The 25,416-nt window shown below is 43.4% G+C and overlaps 1 pseudogene across 1 annotated transcript; it reads left to right on the forward strand.

Annotated features, from left to right (window-relative positions):
* Positions 1-5,296: 5,296 nt before the first annotated feature.
* Positions 5,297-20,632, forward strand: LOC310784500 (cilia- and flagella-associated protein 221-like; annotated as a pseudogene). Its single transcript has 2 exons — positions 5,297-5,356; positions 18,710-20,632. The product of its transcript is annotated as a cilia- and flagella-associated protein 221-like (transcript).
* The last annotated feature ends 4,784 nt before the right edge of the window (positions 20,633-25,416 follow it).

Consider the following 25,416-nt stretch of genomic DNA (forward strand, 5'->3'; position numbering starts at 1 on the left):
GAGCACAGCTGAAAACAGGTGACCAGTCCGTGCCCCTTAACTTTTCTTTTAATGCCTCACTGTTGTAGTTCTTCATAGAACGGATCCTAATAGTGTTGTGGTAGTCAAGGGCTGCCCTCATAATCCTTCGTGTACAAAAGATTATTGAGTGGTCACTAAGACCGCAGTCTATTACACCACAGTTGGAGACTTTTGACTTATCTGACACCAGGATTAGATCAATGGTGGTCTTGGAAGAGCTTGTTATCCGAGTGGGTTTGTTTATTATTTGTTTGAAGTTAAAGGTTGAGCACATGTTCTGAAATGCCTTAAACATTACATGGTCACGTCTTGAGACATCGGTGTTAAAATCACCCAATAATAAAACCTCACCATTCATTAGCTCTTTGTGTTTGGAACACAGATCTTCAAGCTTATTGTAGAAGTCGCTCTGATCTGGAGGTCTGTAGCATACTCCTACAAGGATTGGCTTGCTTTTAGGCAACAAGATATTGGCCCAAAGGGATTCTAACTGATCCTCGTTGAGATCAGACCTTACGTTGAATACAATATCATCCCTTATATAAATACAGACCCCCCCCCCCCCCCTCCTATTTCGATCTTTCCTAGTTACTGTGTAATTTTCAATTTCAATTTCTACATCTGATATTGATGCATCCAACCATGTCTCAGTTATACATATTATTCCTGCCATGCTACTATTTACGAGCTGTCTAATTTGGTGAATTTTATGTATAAGACTTCTCACATTGAGATGCATTATGTGTAAGCCCTTTGTTTTACAAACGTCTATAATTTCTGCATTCGTATACTGCCTTGCCTCCTCCTCTGCTGCTGGACCTGAAGTCGTCGGCTCCTGCCCGCAGGGAGTCCTTTGAAGCCCGTTGTTTGGTACGGCAGACGGTGCTCTGCTGTGGCGCCTTTTAGACTTGATTTGCATGAACTTAGCCTCAAATGTCCCTAAAAGTCCCGCAACTATTATGTTTTGCATGGTGTTATAAATCGAGTGATAACACACATTTAGCTACCATTGGTGCAATGCTCTCACATATTTTCTAACTCTAGAGATGTATACCTTGCCAAAAATCAATATGAGCATTATTCCCAACCCTTCTGGCCCATGGACTAATATGTAGATAGATTTCTTTTGCAAGATTTTGAGAGTAAATTAGACACTTTTTTCCAAAAAAATTGAGTTTTACTATACCAAACCTGTTAAAATCATTAAAACAACCCTCTCAATCAATTCCTCATGCAAAAATCATACAGAAAAGTGGTGTCATTTGTCTCTGTATGATGTGTAGTTCAAAAGTTATGACCCTTATCCATTTTCATCAGACATAGCAATATGCCCGCAAAGATGGCCGCCAAACATGGGACACTATTTCAACGGGGTAACAACAAAATTTGTTTATTAGACACCTTGAGGAGTACAAAAATCTATGTTAGAAAAATATATCTTTCGGGTGCGCGGGGACCCCCCGTTCCTACTAGACTAATAGTAACATCTTGTCCTGTGTATTAATTAATACACTAGCTAGACTCTTCTCCTCTGTAGGTCCCCGGTGGTGGAACAACTTACCAAACTCCATCCGATCTGCTGAGTCTCTCTATCTTTGAGAAGAGACTCTAGACCCTGCAGCTCTTTCACGAACACCTTCACACTTGATGGGCATGAATGATGAAAGGGATTGATGAAAAAAGTGATGATGGATGTGTATGAATGTTAATTGCATGAATGATACTGATGAGGGGCATGAATGGTCCATTCGGACTCAAGCTTGGCCTCATGGCACTTACTCATGTTGTTGTCTTCTGACTAGATCATTGCTTGTGTTGTATAAAGCTCAGATGTATGTGGCTTTGGATAAAAGCATCTGCTAAGTGAAATTGTAACATTGTATTATACATTTAAAATCAAGTCCCGAACAGTCACTTCAATTCAAAGCTCTCAAATCCCAAGAACTGAAGCCCAAAAAGAGTCCTCTAAATCAACTGGTACTGGTACGACATACAGGCAGAGAGAAAGAGAGAGAGAGAGAGGTGGAGTGAGGCAGAGATGAATGGAAGCAGAGTTAGCTATTAGCATGAGGAGTGCTTTGTGAATCAAAGTGACTCTGAAGGACAGGACAAGCTGAGAGAGAGAGAGAGAGAGAGAGAGAGTGTGTGTGTGTGTGCATAGCACAAGGCCACCTCCTCTGGCCTTGTGCATAATTGTTTGTCACTAATAATGACTTTCCTCTGATTGAGCACTTAATTTAGGAACAAACACACACATGCACACACACACACAGACAGACACACACACAGACACACACACACATGCATGAGACACACACACACACACACACAAACACACACACACACGTATCTGATATATTCAGATGCATACAGTATATAGTAAATAAAAAGCATTGAGAGCCTTGAGCCTGGTGTGCAGCGGCTCTGACAGACAGTTTTAGGCTCTCTGAAACAGGTAGGATATATTATTTGCAACCTTTCTACTGGTAGGCTACCTCTTTTTGGCAATTTTTTGACTACACATCCAGAGCATCCAGAGTCCTTTGTATCGATATTAAACTCATATAAACGTTTGTAACTTTTGGTTCATTTTTGGTTGATTAGCGATTTCCTTCTCAGCCCTTGGTTTGGAGGGCCAGTAAGCCCCTCCCCCTTCAGCCTAGGTCTGATGCAAAAAAGAATCGGGACACCCTACCCCTCCATGTGAACACGCAAAACGGAAGGTTAAGGGTTAAGTGGTGTGCGTGTGTGTGTAGGGCTAAGTGGTAAGGGCCAAGGGGTGAATTGGGATTGGGCCTAAGTGTGGAGCTGTAAGTATGCCGCACCTGGCTACAGTGCATTTTCAGCTAAAACAGGGTGTAAATTCCATCTTTTCAAGTCAACTTGGCATCTCAGGGCTTGTGGAGACTTGGATTATGCCAGGCAAGCAGTGTGGAAGCAGTGTGTTTTTGCTCATGAGGGTAGGCTAGCCATACCATTGGGTACCATTCATTATGCTAAGCTAACTAACCCTAACCCACACAGAGAAGAGAAGGGACTCTATCTTCTTGTCTTACTATTGGAAAAATGTCAAATAGGGGAATCTCCCAAAATGTTGGCCTGTTCTTTTAACCCTTTAATACACAACTGGGGTCAAAAATTACCCCGCAGGGTTTAAATTATCCATATCTTTGCAAAAAATAATTTCATTATCCAGAGTTCCAGGTATTCCTCAAGTAACTTGTTTTTGATCATCACAAATACTTACTTTCATTTTCTCTTTTTTACTTTTTGAAACATAATCATTTTTGTAACACCCTTTAACTCATTGAGTGCCAGCCACTTTTGGAAAACGGATGCTCCCAGTGCCAGAGTTTCAGAGCGTTTTCAGTGATTTCTCGAGGCACCGAACATGCCCAAAGAACGATGAGACTCTCTTCTATCATCAGCAAAAAAAAGTTTATTGATATCATTTTCCGTTCTTTAGTTATCAGCCGGAGAAGATAGGTTGATTTCACCAAAAACAGACGTTTCCATCGAGAAGCTGAGATAATGAGCCTTTTGTGAAATGAAGCATTTCAAGCAAATCACTGACTCTGAAGCTAATATTTTCTGACCTGAAACATCTGAACAGTAATTTCCTTCAATAAAACAGCACCCCCACCCCCCTCAACTCCAAACTCCTCCTCCGTGGGAGTGTCTCTGGTGGCTCTGCTCGCTCTGCTGCGTGTGTCAGGCGAGTCTCTGCCTCCTGCTATGGCAGGCTCTGCTGCCTGCGGATCCACGTTCGGATGGCGGCCGCTCGTCGGGGGAGTCTGGATCGGGCTCGCTGAGTTCGTCTGCGTTTCTGGGGTTTTGGTTGTGAGCTGGGATGAAGCTGCGTCCGATTCTAGGCTTTCTGCTGCGCGTTTCAAAGTGCGCTGCACCCAGAGTCTATTTTCGGAGCGCTCCGCCTTGTGCGCCGGCTCCCAGCGCGACACCGAAAAGCCAAACCATTCTCATGAGAATGGTTTGGCTTTGGTTTTCTTTTCTGGCGGCTAATCGTGTGGAGAAACTATCGCAGCAGAGACAGAGGGGCTCAGTTGTGGGAGCGGATTGGCTGCTGTTCGCAGCTAACGTTAGCTCCAGCCAGAGCAATCTGTGCCGCTCTGGCTCATGCATCGGTTTCTCTTTCATCACGGCTTTTTCTGCTGTTTTTCCTCAACTTTCTCTAATCTGGAGAGCACTGTCGCCACCTAATGGGTCCGTAAAATAGGTTATACACCTTCAATAGCTCCAATATTTTTACAGGAGATGCATGAGGCTTTGATCCACGTCCCACCGTCAAAAAACGCATTTGCCGTCTTTAGACGTCATTGGCACTCTACGTTACTATTTGATTTGACGTCGTTCAACGTCATTGGCACTCAATGAGTTAATACACAACTGGGGTCAAAAATGACCCCTATTCATTTCCTATGTAATTTCATGCTAGGCTGTGTTTCTTTGTCATATCTTTGAAATAAATGTATTTCATCATGTAATATCACATGTATTCAATAAATATATTGTTTTTTCATCACAAATCATTTTTTTTATGTTGAAATGTTTTACTACTATTTTTACTAGTGGTTTTTACTGGGGGATCCCAGTCAAAAGTAGCCACCCTATGCAATTTTAACGGACGGAACTATTTATTGAGTTCATGTTTGCATGGGTCCTAATTTAAAGTGTCATATAAGGGGGGTGGTGGGGACTGTCATTTTGAAGGAGTCAGCCACAGATGCAGCAGACATTTCCCCAAGTGCTGTTGACAACCATAAATCCTGCTCTTCCAAGGAGGAGTGGACATAATGGACCAAATGGTGTGCAACTTGCAAGCACAGAACCCGGAGATGCCCTATGGCGCTCTGCTACAACGTGCTGGATGTTGCCACCCTCAATGCCTTCACCATATTCACTCCACACCACCCTGCCTACATGGGTGGTGTGCCCCATGCACGGCGGCTCTTTATCAAGGAGCTCGCGAAAGAGCTTGTCCTGCCACACATGATCAGGTGCCTGGAGAGCACACCCACTCTCCAAAGGCACGTCACAGGGGTGATTGAAAGATGTGGGGTGAAAAGAGAAGACCACCACCCAGCCACTGGAGAGCCCAAAGAGGAAGAGATGCAAGATCTGCCCCCGTGCCAAGGACAGAAAAGCCACCAGCATCTGTTCCCAGTGCACCAGGCCTGTCTGCAATGAAGACAAACATGAAGTTTTCCTTTGTGACCCATACGCACTGAAGTGATTGGGCACACCGACTTGTCATAAAATGGCAGACGCTTTAGCCTTCCGCCTCTCACAACATGGCGGCCAGCCGGCCTACGTGAAGGTGTGTGTGTGTGTGTGTGTGCGTGCGTGTGAGGTAGATGATGATGTGATATGAATGAGAGATAGCGCCGGAGAATGGAGACCGTGAGGCAATTTTCCACCACAGCTATTAGCTTAGCCGGCGTTTAACTAGTAGAAAATTGCAACGTAGTCGATCACCTAGATCCGCTCAGGCAGGATCGGAGGAGATCTTAGCTAGCATTCAGAGGCACTTTGGTTCAGTGAATACTTAGCATAGACAAGCACAATTACAGTCACAAATAACTTCAAGTCATCGGTTCAGTTCACAGTATCAAATCAATTTTAACGCTAAACAACCTGTCCACCTGAACGATACTAAGGAGCAGACAATTGGACTCGAGTCATAGGGACTCGGACTCGAGTCGACTCGAGTCGCAAATTTGACGACTTCCGACTCGACTCGGACTTGGAACGTAAATACTTGAAACTCGACTCGGACTTGGAAGAAAATGACTCGTAACTCGACTCGGACTTGTGACAAGATCAGCCGAGTGCACCAGCTGGGCGTACGCCTAGGTTTACACGCTACGTCCGATGTAGAACTCAAAGTTACGACTAACTTAATTTTATGACTAGTGCACCCTGTATGCGCTGCGTCTGTGTATGGAGCAGGCGTAAAAGTTACACCCAAAATGCGTAGCTACTCACTGACAGCTGTCTCATCTTGATCTGCGCGTGATGCGGCCGGAATCTTCTCCAAAAATATCGATCGATATGTGCTGTAAAATAGACGTTTTGGGCGCAGGACCTCCGCTCGTCGGCGGGTTTTTAAAAGCTTTTGCGTCAGAAGATCTTTCAATTTCTTCCTGACTTCGTCAACTGCCCGCAGTGCGCAGTCTGCCATCGCATTCAGTACTGATTGCACTTGTGATCAAACTGCTTGTGTTGGCGCTGAGCTGTGAGAACGTTTCTATGCTTTGAATACAACTCTATAAGTTTGAGCTGAGTTGGAGCTGTCTGTCAGCTGTCTCGAGCTCGTCTGAGAGAAGTGTGTTGCTTGGCAACAAGCACGTATTAACGTGAACGCGCACGTCTGCAGCCTAAATAATCTCTGCCTTGTCATTTTTTCTAACCTGAGACTCGACTTGACATAACCTGTGACTCGACTCGAGACTTGACTTGAAATAACATTGTGACTTGACTTGACTTGACTTGCTGACAAAAGGAAAGACTTGGGACTTGCTTGAGACTCGGGACCAATTGACTTGAGACTCGCTTGGGACTCGGATCAGAGGGACTTGGACAATTGTCTGCTAAGGAGCCTCTTACTTGAATAATCCGTATGCGCGTACGTAGTTCGGTGCGGCTATCTTGACTAGGGCCCGAGTCGAGATGTCAGTGTTCGTTCCCTGGTCCTGTCTCCGGCGATGAGGGGAAGGTGGAGAAGAGAGATGGGGTTCTCTGCTGGCCAAGCGGAGAGGACTTTGATCTGCAAGGTGAAGACAGCGATGCTGTACCGGGTCTTCAGGTAGGACCGGAGAGGGTCAGGATGGTTGAGCTCCCGAGTAGCTAATTTCCGATTAGCTCTTTAGCTGGTAGCATTAGCTTAGCTTGTAGCTAACGCTGACTCTGCGTTCAAGAGAGACGGGGGGGGGGGTGTGCTCCCACTATTATACGTCCTGTTTGCAACAATAGCTGCATAGAAATAAGGCCATGTCTACATTAGGCCATATTGCACTTCGTTTGCATCTATTGTCCACACTACCTCTATTGTTTTTGAGACGGTCTCCGGCGCCGGAGCCTGTCTTCGTAATCAGAATCCGTCTTTGAATGCTACTGTGGACATGGAATGTTGAAACGATGCAACTAACCTACTTGGTGGCGGTAACCAGCTTGAAGCTGTCAGCGGCCTGCCTACAAACAGAATAAGAAAGTGTGTGGATGTTGAATGCACTGACGTCATCTTGTCTGCTAGCCTTCTTGCTCATCTGTTGCTACAGCTAGCTGTTACACTACTGTACTACTGCCCGCAAAACAGAACGACCAGGTAACTTTTTAGGATAAAGAAAAAGCCTGTGGATATTATCTCCAGACCTCGCATCACCAGCCTGCCCCGGCCGCCTGCGGCTTGACGTTACCTTCCACAAAATTGAGGTAATCTTTAGCTAACGTAATTGCAAGCATGACATTTAACATGTCCATTTGTCAAATATTACATGAGGACTAACATTATAGAGTAGCAGAAGTTACATGTTATTGTTAAACATTATTGCATGCTGCACAGCGTGTTGGGTAAACAAACGCCCATGTTTTGACTAAACGTTAACGTACAGTGATTAATAACACGTGTCGTTTGTTTCTTCAAGGGAATGGGATGACGACCGTCGAGTGATGGGGACACACAACAGAGGATCAAATGATTTGTGGAAAATTAACGTTATTAAATGTTGTAACGTTAACGATAATTCTCATGTGTATGGCTTATTTAGCCTACTCAAGCTCTCCTGAGATTATAACGTTAACCTGTTAGGCTACTGTGCAGGTTAATATTGCTGATGATCAGTTGTTTCAACATAAGATATAACACAAGTCAAATGCCAACAGTTTTGAGACTTTGAGAGATTTGTTTTGAACTTTTTTTTTTTTTTTTTTTATACTTATATTTTTATTTCATTTTTTATACACAGACAAGTAAACAAGGTCAAATAAAGTAAAGGGAGAGGGGGGAGAGGTAAAGGAGGGGGGTTGTACAATGGAAATTACAAACATGTGGTTTATCGTTCACAGGTATGCAGTGGCAACACGACAACACATAACATAACACTCAGAACATGGTTATACAGTTATAGTGTGATCAAGAGGAGGGTCTACAGTAGCATATTGGTATAGTGTCTGTCTTTATCAAAAAAGGCACGTGCAATGTCCCAGTGGCCCTGCATGCCCCTGTCAAAGTCGAGGAACAAGTTAGACGCTCTTTCCATGCTTAGAAGATCAAGATAGTCTTTAAACCATTTACATAAAGCAAAGCACGAGGGCTTATGTACCTTCCAGTTTAGAAGGATAATTATCTTTACAGACAGAAAACCAAGGTTTAAAAGAAGCTGTACAGACCTGGATTTTATATTGTCAGGTTTTAGCCCGAGAAGGCAAATAATAGGACAGGTAGGCACTTGTACATCCAGCATATCTGTTAGAACCCCCATGACCCCAGACCAGAAAGCCTTGACTGCAGGGCAGTCCCACAGAAGGTGTAAGAGAGAGCCATGTTCTCCACAGTTGTGCCAGCATTGGTCTGACATTTCACTGTTAATTTTAGCAATACGAGAAGGGGTCATGTAGGCTCTACATAAAATCTTAAATTGAATCACTCTGTATCGCACACACCTGGATGAGGAGGTACCCTTCCGCCAGATGTCGCTCCAGCTGTTCTAAAGTGAGTGATTTGCCAAGGTCCTTTTCCCATGCCTGTTGCGTGGGTATGAATGGATTGGATAAAGCAAATGACAACAGGCTGTAGATGTTGGAGACAGTGCCTCTTTTTGTAGCAGCTAACATTAGACTGTGGTCTAGTTCTGGTTTGAAAGCAGGGGAGGATATATTCTCACCTGTCCCTTTACTGATAATTGATTTAATCTGGAGATAAGACAAAAATGATGATTGAGGTAAGTTGTATTCAGCTTTCACCTCATTGAAGGGACGGAAGCCATTCTCATTAAACAACTGTCCAATGGAAATGAGACCTTGCTGTTGCCATAGTTTGTTTATCAATGGTTTCCCTCCTGCAGTCAATAAACTATTAGACCAAATAGGACAGGAAGGTAGCATTAATCCATTCATACCCAGTTTTCTATGAAGCACCTTGGCGATGGAACAAGAGAAGTCTATTCTAATGTTGGTAGGGGCTGTTGGGGGCTTAGTAGAGTACCATAGAGAAGTTGGTGTGGTAATACTAGCACTACTAGAGATGGTCCTCCCCTCCAACCACTCCCAACTGCCCTCTATTGGATTGCCTTTGTAGGCCCAGGCAAGCGGGTATCTTGCATTAAAAGATAAATAGTAACGGTATACATCCGGTACTCCCAAACCACCCTGTGATCTTGGTACCGAGAGTTTTTTATAGGCTATTCTTGGTTTTTTATAATTCCAAATAAACTGGGTAAACAGTGAGTCGATCTGTCTGAACCATGTTAGAGGAATTTGGAGAGGGATGGCTGAGATAATATATGTGAGCCTGGGTAATACATTCATTTTAAGTATTTCGACCCTTCCCCATATTGATAATGGTAAAGCAGTCCATCTTTTCAAGTCATCCCTGATTTTAACTAGCAGCTTAGGGCCATTCAAGTTAAATATTTGGGTAATTGGAGAGATAATATTAATACCTAGATATTTCATGCCCTTGTTCTCCCAAACAAAGGGCGTTCCTGCTAAGTCTGTTTGGGACGTATATTCGTTCAGAGGCTTCGCCTCACTCTTACTCCAGTTTATTTTATACCCTGAGACATAACTAAAAGATTCAACAAGTTCGAGAAGTACAGGTAAAGAGGCTGAGGGTTCACCTAGAGTGACAAGGATATCATCTGCATATAGACTCAGTTTGAAATTGTAGTTGTGCACAGGAATCCCTATAATATCTTTGTTGTTACGTATCGCACAGGCAAGTGGTTCCAGGGCGAGGACAAAGAGCAATGGGGACACAGGGCATCCTTGATGGACACCACGATGTCGGGTGAATGGGCTAGATATCAGACCGTTAGTTTTTACACAGGCCACTGGTTCATAATAAAGAGCCTTTACCCATCGTATAAATTGAGGGCCAAATGCGTGTAGTAGAGAAATGGCCACTCAATTCTATCAAAGGCTTTCATTGCATCAAGGGAAGCTGCAATTGCCGGTGTCTCCAGTTGGTTGGCTGCCATTATAACATGTAACAACCTCCGCATGTTATTAGCAGAGACGCGACCTGGAATAAAACCAACCTGGTCTATGTGGATTAAGGATGGGACCACTCTCTCCAAGCGAAGAGCAAGAGTCTTCGCTAGAATCTTATAGTCGTTGTTCAATATACTGAGGGGCCGATAGTTACCCATCTCCAGCGGGTCTTTACCAGGTTTGGGCAGGACAGTAATAGTGGCACGTCGCATAGAGGAAGGCATTGACTCCGATTGAATAATTTCGTTGAAAAGCAATAAAAGGACTGGTGCGAGGACCTCACTAAAGCATTTATAAAATTCCACAGTGAAGCCGTCCTCACCAGGAGTCTTGCCGGAGTCTAGTTTTTTAATAGCCATTTGAATCTCCACTAGGGTGAGTGGGGCGTCTGAGTCTGCCTTCTCCTGGTCATTAAGGACTGGGAGAGGCAGCCCATCAAAGAATTTGTCCAGGTCCTGGCCACACGCTTTGTGTTCAGATTCGTAGAGGGTGGAGTAATATTGCTTAAAAGCTAAGTTGATAGATGTGTTGTCTGTATGAGGTGTGCCCTTACAGTCTTTGATAACTGGTATTGAGTGCATATTTTCGGCTTGTTTTAGTTTATAGGCGAGCATTTTGCCTGCTTTATCGCCTGATTCAAAGTGTTGCCTACGTAGTTGAAAGAGAGCAAAAGCTGTTTCCTCATGCAACAAGCGTTGTAAATCAGCTTTGACATTAAAGAGTGACCTCCTTAGCTCTAAATTAGAGGAGTTAGACATGTGCTGTTCCTCCAGAGACTTAAGTTCATTGTGAAGTTTAAGTTTGTTTTCAACACGTTTCTTGTTTTCTGCCGATGCGTAACTAATCACCCAACCCCTGCATGTGGCTTTAAAGGCCTCCCACACCATAGAGACTGAAGAGACTGAATCTAAATTTATGTCAAAGAACTCTGTTATTCTTTTTTCGATAAAAGTGATGAAGTCATCTTTCTTTAGCAAGGAATTATTCAGTCTCCACTGCCTGGTTTTACATGTATTGGGTGATGGGAAGAAGGAGACCGAGACAGGTGCGTGGTCAGACAGTATAATACTATGTATGTGAGAGTCAATAATGTTCTGAGTGAACTGGCGGGACATTAAGATATAATCAATTCTCGAGTAAGAGTTGTGTACATTAGAGTAGTATGTGTATTCTCGCGCACCCTGGTTCACTAGTCGCCAGATATCAGAAAGTGCAAGTGAGGATTGTAGCTCCTCCATTGCTGTTCCAGATGCTCTGTCTGAGGGTAGTGGGGGTCCAGAGCGGTCTACCATTGGGTCTCTCACCAAATTAAAATCACCAGACATAATGAGGGGGCCCTCCATTGCTTTAGAAATAATAGTGCCAAGAGCTGATATGAAGGTAGCCTGGGCGGTATTGGGGGCATATATATTTATGAGGGTACACTTAACATTGTATAAAAGACCAGATATTATAATGTATCTACCCTCTGCATCCGTTATACTCTTATTTAGCTTAAACGGGACATTTTTTGCTATTAAAATACTGACACCCCTAGATCTACCTGATCCTGGGGAGGAGAAGACCTGTCCAACCCATTTCTGTTTTAATTTTCTAGATTCCTCTTCATTCAGGTGGGATTACTGTAACATAGCTATGTTACAGTTCAAAGATTTTAAATGAGCTAGGATTTTATATCTTTTAACAGGGTTTTGTATACCATTAACATTCCAGCTCACCACTTTGACAGTATTAATCGTGTTATTCATACAAGCAAATGGATGCTAAGTATAAGCGCATAGAGCCACCTACTATACCTGAGGTGTTCAGTTTGTAGTTAAGTGTCGCTGTAGACATGTAACCATGGAGTTGTGTTGACATTGTACAGTGAGGGATAGGTGGGGGAAGGGGAAGAAGGGGAGAAAAGTGGAGAAAGGGAGACATGTTAAAAAAAAGTAACAGGGCAAATTGGCCCTGATGGTGAGAGAAAAGAAAAAGAAAAGGCGTGAAAACAAATAAAATTACAGTAGAGGCGAATGCCTCCAAAAATGCGCAATGACAGGGTGCGTACAGACTAGGCAGCCGCACCCCAGACCTATATTTCTAGTTATTTGAGAATCAAATACAGGCTAAACTATTACGTACTTAATCATAGAGTTAGTAAATATTATTAAGGTGGGCAGTTTGATAATTGCATTAGCAATTATGTTGATTTAGCAGGTCCATATTGGAATCACACCACACTTCTGATAAGCAAATTGATATTTAGTTAATTGTCAACGAGCTCCGTGTATTTGGTGTGCACCCAACATGAGACACTTCAAATTCAGTGAGATTAAACAGCCATACTAATGAGAACCACAATCAAAACTTATGAGCTATTTACCCTAAACAAAAATTAACCTCTTGTGTCCCCATCCGTTTTTATGTATATAAAAAAAGGAGAAAAGAAAACGGGGGGGGAGGGGGGGGGGGGGTTTGAACTATTTGTAAAGGTAAAGTCCCACTGATTGTCACACACCTGAGTGTGCGAAATTTGTTCTCCGCATTTGACCCATCCCCTGGGGGAGCGGTGAGCAGCAACAGTGCCGTGCTCGTGAATCATATGGTGATCTAGCCCCCCAATTCCAACCCTTTGATGCTGAGTGCCAAGCAGGGAGGCATATGGGTCCCATTTTTATAGTCTTTGGTATGACTCGGCCGGGGATCGAACTCTCAACCTCCCAGTCTCAGGGCGGACACTCAAACCACAAGGCCACTGAGCTGGTGTACACATGTACGCATCTATCTGCCAGTGACCGGAGAATTATATTGTTATTTGCTTGTTTTAATGCTTTTGTCAATAAACATTGCCAACAAAGATAGCCTTGTTGTTAGTATGCTATGTACTTCGGGGTTACATGCTGCCACTCCGACGTGCTGCCACTCCGAAATATCGGCACTCAGAAAGGGGGTCTATATTTCCCGTTTTTCACTAACCTCTCCCAGCCCCCACGCCAAACCTACCCTCCCCCCATGCCTAAACCTAACCTCCCCCAGACCCTAACCCAAAACCTAACCTCTCCCACCCCCACGCCTAAACCTAAGGTCGGCATTGCGGCTTCTAAGGTGAACGACCGCCAGTCCGAATAATGGAAGTTAACGTTCGGAGTGGCAGCATGTCGGAAAGGCAGAGGAACCCCGTACTTCGGTAAATCATGTAGGCTACCTGAATGTATCGCAATATGATCGCAAAGGAGCCCATTAGTTGTATGGTCAGAGGCAGGTTGGATAAAATGATTAGATGCAATATGTTATAATAAAGATTGTTGATGTCGAGTGAACACGAACTATGACACGAACCGAATATTGGACCAGAGGACACGACGCACACGGACCGGAGATTGGACCAGAGGACATGACGACGGAGAAACAACCGACCAGCAGCCTGCTTCAAATTAATGCTTTATATTTATTGAAATGAAATATGGTGATATCTGTAACAATTCGGCATACATTACATAGGCTACACCATGCAACATATATTTCAATATAATTCAAACAACGGTTCCTTTCCCATACCATGGTGGGCTGGACTGTACAGTATTGCGGTGAAAAAGTGACATTTGATTGTGTCAAGTGTTACTCAACATACAGTACGTGATCGTATGTTGAGTTCTATCGTTAAATGTTTTCCAATAATGACACATTAGCTTGCCATATTTTGAATTGAGCTTGGTGGAATTACCTCAAGACAAGTGTATCAGCTTTAATTGTCCAATACAGAAGAGCACAAATCTGCAAAAACTATATTTATTGAAATGTGATCGTCACGTTACATAACGTTATAGAGCCCAAATGGTCTGCCCATAACGTCACTTTACATGGAGGCTATGTAAGAAATGATTTGCATCTGTTAAACCAACATTTATCTTCCATAATGAATTAAATCATAATCATAATGCTACAAAGACATGAGCTAATCACCGGTATCACGGACATAAATGTGTCCAGGCCACTGAGATAAATATTAATCTTTATTATATGTCGATGGTCCAAGCGAGCAGCTCTGAAGTAAGCTTCCATCAGCTAGCATGGTCGATGTGCTGGCTGGACCCCCTGGCCTCAAAATCGAAATAGGCGTTATTTTTGATAAACTGGCCTCATAACAGGGATCTATAGCCTACAGTTATGTGTCTACTAACATTATTAAAAGATCATAAAGGTAACGCTGTTTTCTGACAGTTTGCTGCTTCTTCTTCTTCTTTGCATTGACCATAGGCGTAGTTGCTGCCCTCTCGTTGTGGACTATAGTACTAAACATAGAGGCATGCGCATGCCCAGTGTATGTGTAGCGTCATGTAGCGTGCATGTAGCGTATGAGCTAATATGGACGGAGACTGCTCGCAGCCTGCTCTAGTATAGACTGGGAAGACTTCAACTACAGGGTCTTTGAAAACTAAGTAATGAAGACTTGACCTAAAGGTACAGTGTGTTGACGGGCCAATCACGTTTGAACATTGGCTTGTCTTATCTCGCTGCTTTGATCACAGAGAAGTTGGTTTTACGATGGGCTCAACTAAGGGGCCCTTTACACGAGGACAGTTTCTGAAAGAAACGACACAATAGCGTTTCCTTCACACCTTCTCCCTGTTTACATGAGCGCTGTTGAATTTTTAAAACGGCGTAATGTACATGCCAGGTCGCTAGGTGGCAGTGTGATCACCTTATTCTTTGCCCATACAAAGACGCTTCTGCATGACGCGGAAGTAGAGTATTCTTTCCGCAGTCATTTAGACTTGCCAAAAAGCTTTTTTCAAGCTAAAAAAAAACCCAAACTGTTTTAAAGTTTTAATATTTGTCGGGTGAGAACGTAACATATATGTGACCAGTTTATCAGAATAACGCCTATTGGAAATCTTTAACGAGCAGCGATGACCGGGAGCGCTGACTGTGATCTGTCAAACCCTACTGTAGTTAGGCTACTGGCAGTGAGAAAACACTGTCGACGTGCTTTTGTAACTAACGTTAAATGCCGACCGGGTACAGCCATCGGCTCCTCGCAGCAGTAACGTTCTGAACATGTAACTGAAGTTGGCCGCAGTGTAGCTTAATTCTGAATGTTGCCAAACTTCATTCATACTGACGTTTTATTTTTTTGCGTGTGTCGCGTGTGCAGGCACGTCAGAGTTTCTGAAATGTGTCGTTCCAAAGCGATTACATGGAGCCCTCAGCCCCGCTCAGCGGGAAGCGTCTCTAACATTTTCACTCTGGAGGGTGGTTCCAAAATGTGTCGTTTCCTAAGTGCGAATTTGCCGTCGCCGTCTAAAAGGGAGGCACTAACGATAAAATAATTCCCCGTTTCCATAGGAAACCGTCCTCGTGTAAAGTGCCCCTAGTTGACCAACTAGTGGAATGTGGAGAGTGGGGGTTGGAGTTTCACTCACTCTCTGTTGAAAGCCCAAATTGCTCATTCTCAGTCAATCCAGGGCCCTACAGTGGTCTTCTTCACAAAACCTCTGCCACGGCCTTGGCCAAAAGAAGGCCTGCTCTATTGAACTTGAATGAAGCTGAAGGTCCAGGTACTGTGGCAGGCAGAGGGGATAGGGCCGAGGTGCTCGGAGCAGACTTCTGGGGAGCCGTCTATCACCTGCATTATATGGGGTTGGTGTTCCAATCTTCCCTCGGATTAGCTTGAGCCAATTTCTTGCAAATGGCTTCGGTTCATTTGTGCATGAAATACATCACTGGCATCAACTGTAACTCAAATAAACTATCAAATACCTGTCCAACTAAACGAATGACTGCAAAACTGTTTCCGGATATGCGTGAGATCATGTGCAAAATAAATGAACATTGTTTTTCATTGAAGTTCTCCTTTAAACAAGAACAAGAGTGCACCAGCTGAGGAAAAGAGGGGGAGAGAGAGTGAGATGGCAGAGGAGAAATGGGCTGTTATATCGCCAAAGATTGGTAGATTGGTGTAATTTTTGGTTTCTGAGTAGTGGGTGACATACTGAGACACTCCTGGAATTAGATAGATGTTTGCTGAAAATAATGACACATTGACTGATGTCATAACTCAGGGCATAGTTGATTACTAATGAAGTAAAGATGAAAAAATGCAAAAACAGATGCATTTTTGCATTAAAATCGTTCTAAATCATTTGGAAAGGTTTTGTAAGTGTATTTCTTAACTTGATGTTGTCAATACATGTGTTGGGATACATTTATTGACAGCCTACACAACCCACTGAGGATTTTAAGAAAAAAAAAATCCTTTTACATTTTTCGGTCAAAAAATAAAGGCTGCATATACAAAAATGGCCACAATTTCTTTCTGCAAGGTTTCTGGCAGAGCAGAACTCTCATTCAGTGACACCCGGCGCTAGGGACCGCAACTCGGCTGTTTCAAATTTCCACTAGGGGGATCTAAAGTTTATTACTTGAAAAAAATAGTTTTTTCATTTTTTTAAGTAGTACATCATAGCTTATGAACTATCTATTCCATATAAAATGAAGACGTTTTGTGGTCATTAAATACGTTAATCTTGTTAAATAAAACTCGAGTTGTTTTAGTACCTGGAAACAAGCCTAACAAAGGCTCACTCTTGTAATTGCATACAGAGTTTCGATTGGCTTTTGTTTCCATTGGAGTAGCCACTTTATCTGGGAGTACTGCCGGGCCACTTTCCTGACACAACATGGAGGACGCGCAGAATTCACAAGGAATGCCTCATTGCCACCCGACAACTGTAGTGTTTCCCGTGAGATGATCTTTGTGTTGGGGTGAGTTTCATATCCAACAACATGTCTGTGCGTGCGTGTGTGTGTGTGTCTGTCTGTCCGTCCGTTTGTCTGTCTGTGTTGTGTGTTGTATTGTAAGCGCACAGAGAAGCCATTTTGGCCTGTCTTTGTTGTTGCTCTCGTTGGCGTAGGAGGACGTTTTCGCGCCAAAATGGTGGTAGCGCTATTGTCTAAATTAAAGCATACAGTTGTTGACTCTTTGTCTTCAATACTCTTTGATAGCTAGCTTGATCTAGCTAGCCTGCTGGTTGCTAGCGTTAGGCTGTGGCCAGAAAATGGCCATGTCAGAAAATGGACAGAATTATAAACTGATAGGCTATGTAATGCTATGTCCATTGCGGTGTTTTTGAGATCACCAGGGGATGTGCTGCACGCACAAAGCAATAGATTCCTTGACAAATTTTAAAAATGCTTTAAAAAAATGGTTTTATACAAAATGGTCTTAGATTGACCTTTTATTCATCTTAAAATGCTTTAAAAATGGTCTTATACAAAATGGTCTTAGAGTGACCTTTTATAGGTACCCCCCATTAGGTTAGATTGGGTTGTATTGCTATCTGTTTATGTGTGTGAATGTACGTATTGTTTTCCTTATGTTACGTATTTTATTAGGATTTGTTGGGTTTATTTTTAATTGCACTAATTGTCTTTTATTTTATTGTATGCTTATTTTTTATTGATTATTCTATGTGCCCTACTTCCCCATATTATCCTTCCCCCTGCGTGGCAGGCACACCCACGCGTTACCCGCAGACTCCGACAAGTGCTTAATGCACTCATACTGTTATACACTTACACACACTCAGGCATACACACAACAGTGCACTTTTTATCACAGTCATCTTAAGGACTGCAATGGAAACAAGCTGTTAGCTTTATTGCGTTTTTTTTATCCTTTTGATAATGGTGGGCCTGTGCATGTATATACTGTATGTATACACTGTTTGTTCATTATCAATAAAGAACTCAATCAATCAATCAATCAATCAATCAAACACTGTAGTCAGGAGGACATGAGAACATGGCAGTAAAGTATTGCATCCATTTAACCCAGTACGCCTGGAATCTGCTTACCTACAACTCAAATCAAGGACCCCTAAACTGATAAAAATTAGACCATAGACCCCCCATTTCATTTTTTTCATTTTTTCTGGATAGAAAGCAACCATATCGTTTATATTTCTCAACCAATTTCAATTAGTTGTTTTTATACTCAAGGTTATGATCATACAGTATATCGTATGATCATCGCACATTTTCAATTTGAAAAGCATCACGGATGACATTGTGACATCACTGATCATGAAACAGACAGCTCGGCCTGGTGGCCAATGATGCGATATTTTACCACGCCTCGCAACTCTCTGATGACATCATCAATGATTTATGACCTCATCAGGATGTCGCAGCACTGTGAGCTGTGATTGGTCTATGTAAAATATTGCTGTAGTGATTGTATAGCAGCGTGAACTGTGATTGGTCTACATAAAAGTTGGTTCAAGCCAGAGAAACTTGAACTTTGTTGAGCAGGTTCCAATTATGTGTCTATTGGGTCGCGTAATTAAAAGGTGGACACTGAACTCTGAAGGCCCTGTGGACAGTGACATCATTGGTGATGTCATGATGCACTGATGTCATAGACCTTATGGTAATGTCATAGATCCCATAAGGCCTTCTCTGTCTGGCCCTTCGCCAGTGTGATAGCAGTAAGGTGCAGATCGTGGTGACCTTCAGTCCCTTCCAATATGACACTTGTCAGGTCACCATCAAGCTAGTCATCTCCAACAACAAACACTAGTTCAACACAAAACCCTACCTCTGCACCATCACTGGTCTCGCCATCAGTCAGCTGGACAAAGAGCGGGGTGATGGGCAAGAGGTGGCTGCAGGGCCCTCACCCGCCTCCCACATGCTTCCCTTGAGTAAGACCAAGCACAGGTCAACCAAGAAGACTGACACATCTAAGACAGTGAGAGAACAAGCTGCTGGAGCTCTGAGGCTTGCAGTGGATGTCTCCACCCACGCAGGAGTGGCCAAGATGCTGATCAAAGACACCGATAAACTTAGCTCTAAAGAGCTGAGGGAAGCCGAATCATGTAGCATCATGGTGGATCTGCAGAACAGACAAATGAAGGAGGCCTTCTTTATGAAAAAGGTCCAGTTGGATGTCAAGGAAGAGAGAGCCAACCATCTCAGATGGCAAGTTGACCTGGGTAAGGACGCCATGTCAGAGGAAAGCAAGAGGCGGGTATTGGAGAAGAGAGAGATGGCTCTGCATAAATATATGGTTAAGATTGGAGCTGTAAGGCAGGAGAAGGACTTTGCCACCGGACCACCTAAACTTTCCACCAGGCCGGTGCTTTGTGAAGCTGGACAGGCCCCAGAGGGAAGCCCGTCCTTTCAACTTCATCACAGTTTTCAGCTGGAGCTGAGGCGCCGAGCCCTCAGACTGTGCCAGCAGGCTGCACGCAAGGTTGTCATATGCTGTCGCATGAACCGGAGACTGGCCTGTTTGAAGAAACTGGTAGACAGCATGAAGAACCTGCCCAGAGCACAGAAAATGGAAGGGGAAGGAAAGCCATGCGGTCTGAAGATCTTGCCAGACAAAGTTCTTCCATTCTCTTTTCCCAGTTTTTGTGACGAAGCCAACCAACTGGTTCCTAGTAATTTGGCTGCGGTGCCTGTGGAGCCAATTGATATGACTGTGAAAACACATATTCCCTTCTTCAAGCTCCAAGTTCCACTGTACTATAAGCTGATGGGCTACCAGCCTGTGCCAACCTGGTATGCATTTAATACCTATATCCCCACTAGCTTGGCAAGACCGCTTCGCACTGGAGCACCGGACGAGCTGTTACCCAAGGTTATTCGAGCTTCGTCTCCTGGACCGGTGGGGCCTCAAGCTGGGGAGGAAAGGCAACATGAGGAAGAAAAGGAGGCAATGGAAGCGAAGGCCACCAGCCTGACCTTCACTGCCCCGGAAGCTCTGCTCAAACCAGCTCCAGCAAACCCACTCAGGATCTTTAACCCAGCTCCAGGTCTGCAGACCTACAAACCAACTCCTAAATATCTGGAGAGTGATTATGAGTTCCACCTCTGCCCTCTACCCAGGTATACCATCCCAGAAAGCAAGGTGCATGGTATTAAGAATCCAAATACTCAGAAGAAGTTTCTGGACCTCAAGGAAGTCATCAAAGGAGTCATGACCTGGAAGAATTTTGATTCGGTCACCCTCAACTATTTGTCCAACCAACCCACTTTTACCAGCGAATGGGCTTCACGCAGGTCTGTGGACTACAACGCGGATATACTTTCACTCACGGCGTCTCCTCCTCTCCTTCCTTGCCTTCCTGATGATCTGGCAGGACTTGTGAACAAACCATCTGAAGAGTCAGGAGTCCAACTGACACCAGAGATGATCAGAGCTGAATTCCTGTCTGGGGAAGCCCTTCTCTCAAAGAGTAACCTCAACACAGGAATGACCACCAGGCAGCAGAGGGAGTGTCAGATGGAGGCGACCTACAGGTCTGATGTTGACGGGATGGGAAAAAGAGTGATGGCCCAACTGAAGCAACTGAGGGCCATGAAGAGAACTCCCTCATCACAAGGAGAGGACTGAATAAGCTATGCCCCCTCTCACACATGTACACACTAAAGTACCTCACACGCACATACTGTAGCAACGCATTAAACACCCGCACATGCCAAGACAGCACTAATAACATAAGCCGTGTGACACTCAAAAATTGGTTTCCCTCCCATTTATGCAGAATACGTTGTGGCCACTAGGGGCCGAGGCATCTATAAGAGGGTGCCTGTATGTATGTCTTTCTGCCTTCAAATGGAAGTCGTGAACTCATATTTACGAGTTGGGAAGTCATATTATACTCATGACATCGTTAACTCTGAGCTTTCAGAAAACTTCAACTTACAAAGTTGTGAATACCACTTGAGGGGGGGGGGCATTTACATTATACTCATGTCGTAAACACGACCCATTTTGAAGGCGGCATCTGTCCCGACCAATCACAGCTTACGCTGCTATGACATCACTGATGATATCATACATGGCTCTGCCTGGTGGCCAGGTCTTCTATTAATGGACTGGATGTATTGCGGCACATTGCTGCCTCACAGAATATTACACAAATTCCAGACTCGGGGGTCCGCCCCCTCCTCAACGTTCCTCCCTCCGGCCGCTTGCTCTCCTATTTGACCTCCGTGTTCCCAGACCTCTCGGCCTTTGTGCCAGCACGCGACTTGTCTCGTGTTAGGTGGGAGATAGGTGTGTTTACGTGCAGACACTTGAAGGTCTTGAAACACTTGGTAAACTGGAAACACTGACTGGGCTCTTGGTAAACTGGAATCTGCAACAGGCAAATTTGGAGACTGGAAGCTGTTCCAAAAGTAGACCGTAAAGTGAATTTACAATCGAATGACATCACTTTACAATATGACATCATCAGTGGAACCATCAATGAGAGACATCATCAGTTCTAGAACAAGACATCACTTTACATGACATCATCGGTGAGTGACATCAGTGGAACCATCAATGAGTGACATCATCAGAAATATGACATCATCACTGTGACACCATCAGAAATATGACATCATCACTGTGGCATCATCACTGTCGACTCCTCAATGATGACATCATCACTGTAGTTATGACATCATCTAACACCTCGCTGCTTGACGCTCGGACTCCCTGGTCGCCAGGTCACTACTATAGTGATGTCATATATCACCGATGATGTCATAAATCACTGATGATGTCATAGTCATACTCGGGCGATCAGTGAGCTCATCAGTGAGTGATGTCATCATTGACCAACTAAAGATTGCACAGGAATTTGTGTAGTATTCTGTGAGAGGCAGCAATGTGCTGCAAGGCAACCATCAATGAGTGACATCAGAAATATGACATCAATATTGTTGACTTCATCACTGTGACACCATCAGAAATCACTGTCGACATCATCACTGTGACATCATCACTGCGTTAACGTTACACAAGGAATAGATGTGATCAGCGAGTATCTACTGTACGTACGGTAGACTGGATAGTCTGCCGGAAAGCCATTAGAAGATGATTGCACAGCTAGGCCATGCCATTAACTATTTGCAACCTTTCTAGGTACATTTGGCAAATGTCCTAGGAAGCACTTTCTAGGTACTGTTACAGGGCGATATATGATTGACATGTGATTGTCAGGGACACTCTTGTTTATTTATGATATTGTAATTTACGTCTTTGTCCAGAGTCAAACAGGAAGTGGGAGTGGCTTAGAGATTATTTGACGTGGCGTTTCAGGTGTGCGAGCCCTCTCTCCCAGTGCTGAAGTGAGCCAGCCATGTATCACTCCTGCTCTCCAATTCTCTAGTGATCCCTCTGTTTTCACGTGTTAGACTGTGTGAGATATTATTTGGAATTAGCGTCCCTAATCTATTGGACGGGAGCTGCTGATGGCCAGCTTCCACACAAGCCGGGCTGTCTATAGATGTCATCGCCCCGGCCTGTTAGGAGGTAAGCTGCTCTCGACCATATAGACCCCTTATATGACTACGTCACACTGACATCACGCAGCGTCGATGCGCAAGACGGAGGCAGAAAGACAGACTCCGCGCAGCCCTGTCAAGTAGTTTTCCAGTCGCTGGAAAACTATTCGAGCAAGACATGTCTTCGTGTTGTGCAGTGGGATGCCAGAATCGGAAAGCTATTGTAGCAGAGTATTCGGGTCCGCCTATTCACACTTGGTTAATAAAATAATAAACGATAGAGCCAGGCTGTAATGTTATAACGAGCTTCTCCCCACATATCCTGTTCTAGGGCAACTCGAGGGAACATACACAGCCTCGCACACACGCAATAGAACACAACACAACACTGAACAGTCTGTTACACTATCAACAAAGCAAGGACTAAAGTTTTACCGAATCCCGTCAACTCATACTGCTTTTAATGCTAACCGTAGGTGTCTTTGGTTGCAAGCCGAAAGAGGAAATCGTTAAAAATGCCCGACTTTGCAGTGCTCGCTCATTTCATATCAGGTAAGCTTTAGTTGTAGGTTGCTAGTGACAGCCACATCGCTCGGTTTGTTAACAACCAAGTAACGTTAAATAATGTCATCATTGAGTTGAACTGATTGGAACGAGGACATCATTAAAAATGCCCGACTTTGTAGTGCTCATTCATAATCAGGTAAGCTGCCTGAACCTGTAGGCTGCTCAGCCACATCGCTCGGTTAGTTAACGACCAAGTAACGTTACATAATGTCATTATTGAGTTGTGTGCATTATCAACATAACAATATATCTTTGCAAGTTACAGAATAATTATCTACGCTATCCCCAGTTATAAAGGAATGCACGATATGTATTGCTGGCCACTAGGCTTGGCCAATTGACAGCGCCAGTGCGTATGGGTCTCTAAGACATATCCCATTAACCAACGTTAATGATGCATAACGGCAAAAAGCCGTGAGCCCAGCATTGACAGACACAGAGAACTGTGTAAAAGCCCCGCTGTCAGGACTGCTCTGTGCCCATCTGCGACACACAGTTAGATTTTAGTTTTAAAATGCAGTTCTCGGCTTACTACCACAGCTTATCGCCTAGTGATAAGCAATGCTACACGATGCGCGCGCAGCTCCAATGTTGACAGCTGTATAAGGGGTCTATTGGTGGCTTCTTGTTTGATATTTCTGTGCAAAGACGTTCTGTGTTATTGTGGCAGGTTTGGACTGACTAGAAACGAGCTTGATCCTATTTTGAGAGCCAGACTCCGTCACATTTGGGGAACTCGCCGGGATATGAATCGGGGTGAAATGTTATCCATATTTTTTTCCCGACGCTGGTGCGTATGCTGAAGCAGGAAGTAGGCGTGACTTTGGCTCTCTCTCTCTTTTTTCTTTAGGGGTTGATCTCTGAACAGTCTCTGCTATAAAGGAACGACGGGACATCGTTCGGGACAGTGTCCTCAATAGAGGACACTGGCCCTGCTCTACAGATACAACTCACAACAAGTCATCTACAAGTACAAATTGACATTTCACTGAGATAAGTGGTGCAAAAAGCAGAAGGCAGGGAACTTCAATTTATGAGTGAAAAAACATTTGAGACCCATAGCAGCAGATTCAAGCAGTAGTTATTACTTGACTTGAAACATATCCGAGAAAAAATATATGAATATAATATATTTGTGAGAAAATATTCTACAGGTGTACAACTCTCTTTGCATGAATTCACATTCGAATGTGCAGATTTTGTCCTTGACTTCATATTATTTGATATGGGAGTGAGTGTGTTTTGCACAATATTCACTGCAGCAACTGGTGCAAAAATGTGAGAGTATGAGTTTCTTGATTTATGATTCAAAGAATAGTCTGTGTACCTGCAATGAAGAATTTGAGAAAGTTTAACTGTTGTGTTTGTAGGAGAGAGAAAAAAATGACTTCAAATTTATTGATACACATAACTATTTTCTACAACTACAAAGTCACTATCTTCATAATACCTCACTTCACCTCACTCACACCCCAAACCCTCCACATCGTTTAGTTTCTTTTCTCGCTGTATCGATTCTGCATCTCATCACACACACACACAGCCCATTACACTGTTTAGACAGCAGGAGGGCGATCAATGGACAGAGAGAGAGAGGGAGAGCAGGCGAGCCTGGACTATGTGTGTGAGAGAGAGAGAGCGGCCGAGCGATACTGGCCTCTGTCAGATACAATATCATCATTATGTGGAACATGGAGGCTGATGGAATGCATTATGATTGTGTGTCAGAGCCATAGAGACACAGACACAGACACAGACACACACACACACGGTCTCGCTATCTCTCTGAGATTATTATAAAATAGAGAAACTGATCATTATCTTTTTTTAAATATACAAAACAGTCAAATTCAATTTGACTGTTTTGTATATTTTAGAAAAGACAATTTGACAAAATTGTCTTTTAAAACAGTATATTGATACTGATAGATTTTTTTTCACAACATATAAAATACAGATTATCATTTATATACAGACCACTGTTCTTATATAGTAATAATAATTCTGTTGTCTGTGCTGTGTCAAAATGCTGAAATAAGTCAGTTAGTAATATAATAGTAATAATAATGATATTGGTAATAATTATGTATTATAAAAATAATGCCAGATTGTCTCATAAACCAAATGAAATGTCTTCTTTTATCAAAATAAATACATTCATAAAACCTATAAACTATTCCTTCGTCTGATATTATAAAATGTTGCAACATTTATAATTTGGACATCAATTCTGTTTTTGTTTCCTCAGCAGAGATTATCTCTGAAAAATGATATTTACAAAAGAACAATAAAACATATCACATAATATAATAAAATCGGATGTAGCCTAAAATA

This window comes from Poromitra crassiceps (genome assembly GCF_964638095.1).
Source record: "Poromitra crassiceps genome assembly, chromosome: 10".
Classification (NCBI taxonomy): domain Eukaryota; kingdom Metazoa; phylum Chordata; class Actinopteri; order Beryciformes; family Melamphaidae; genus Poromitra; species Poromitra crassiceps.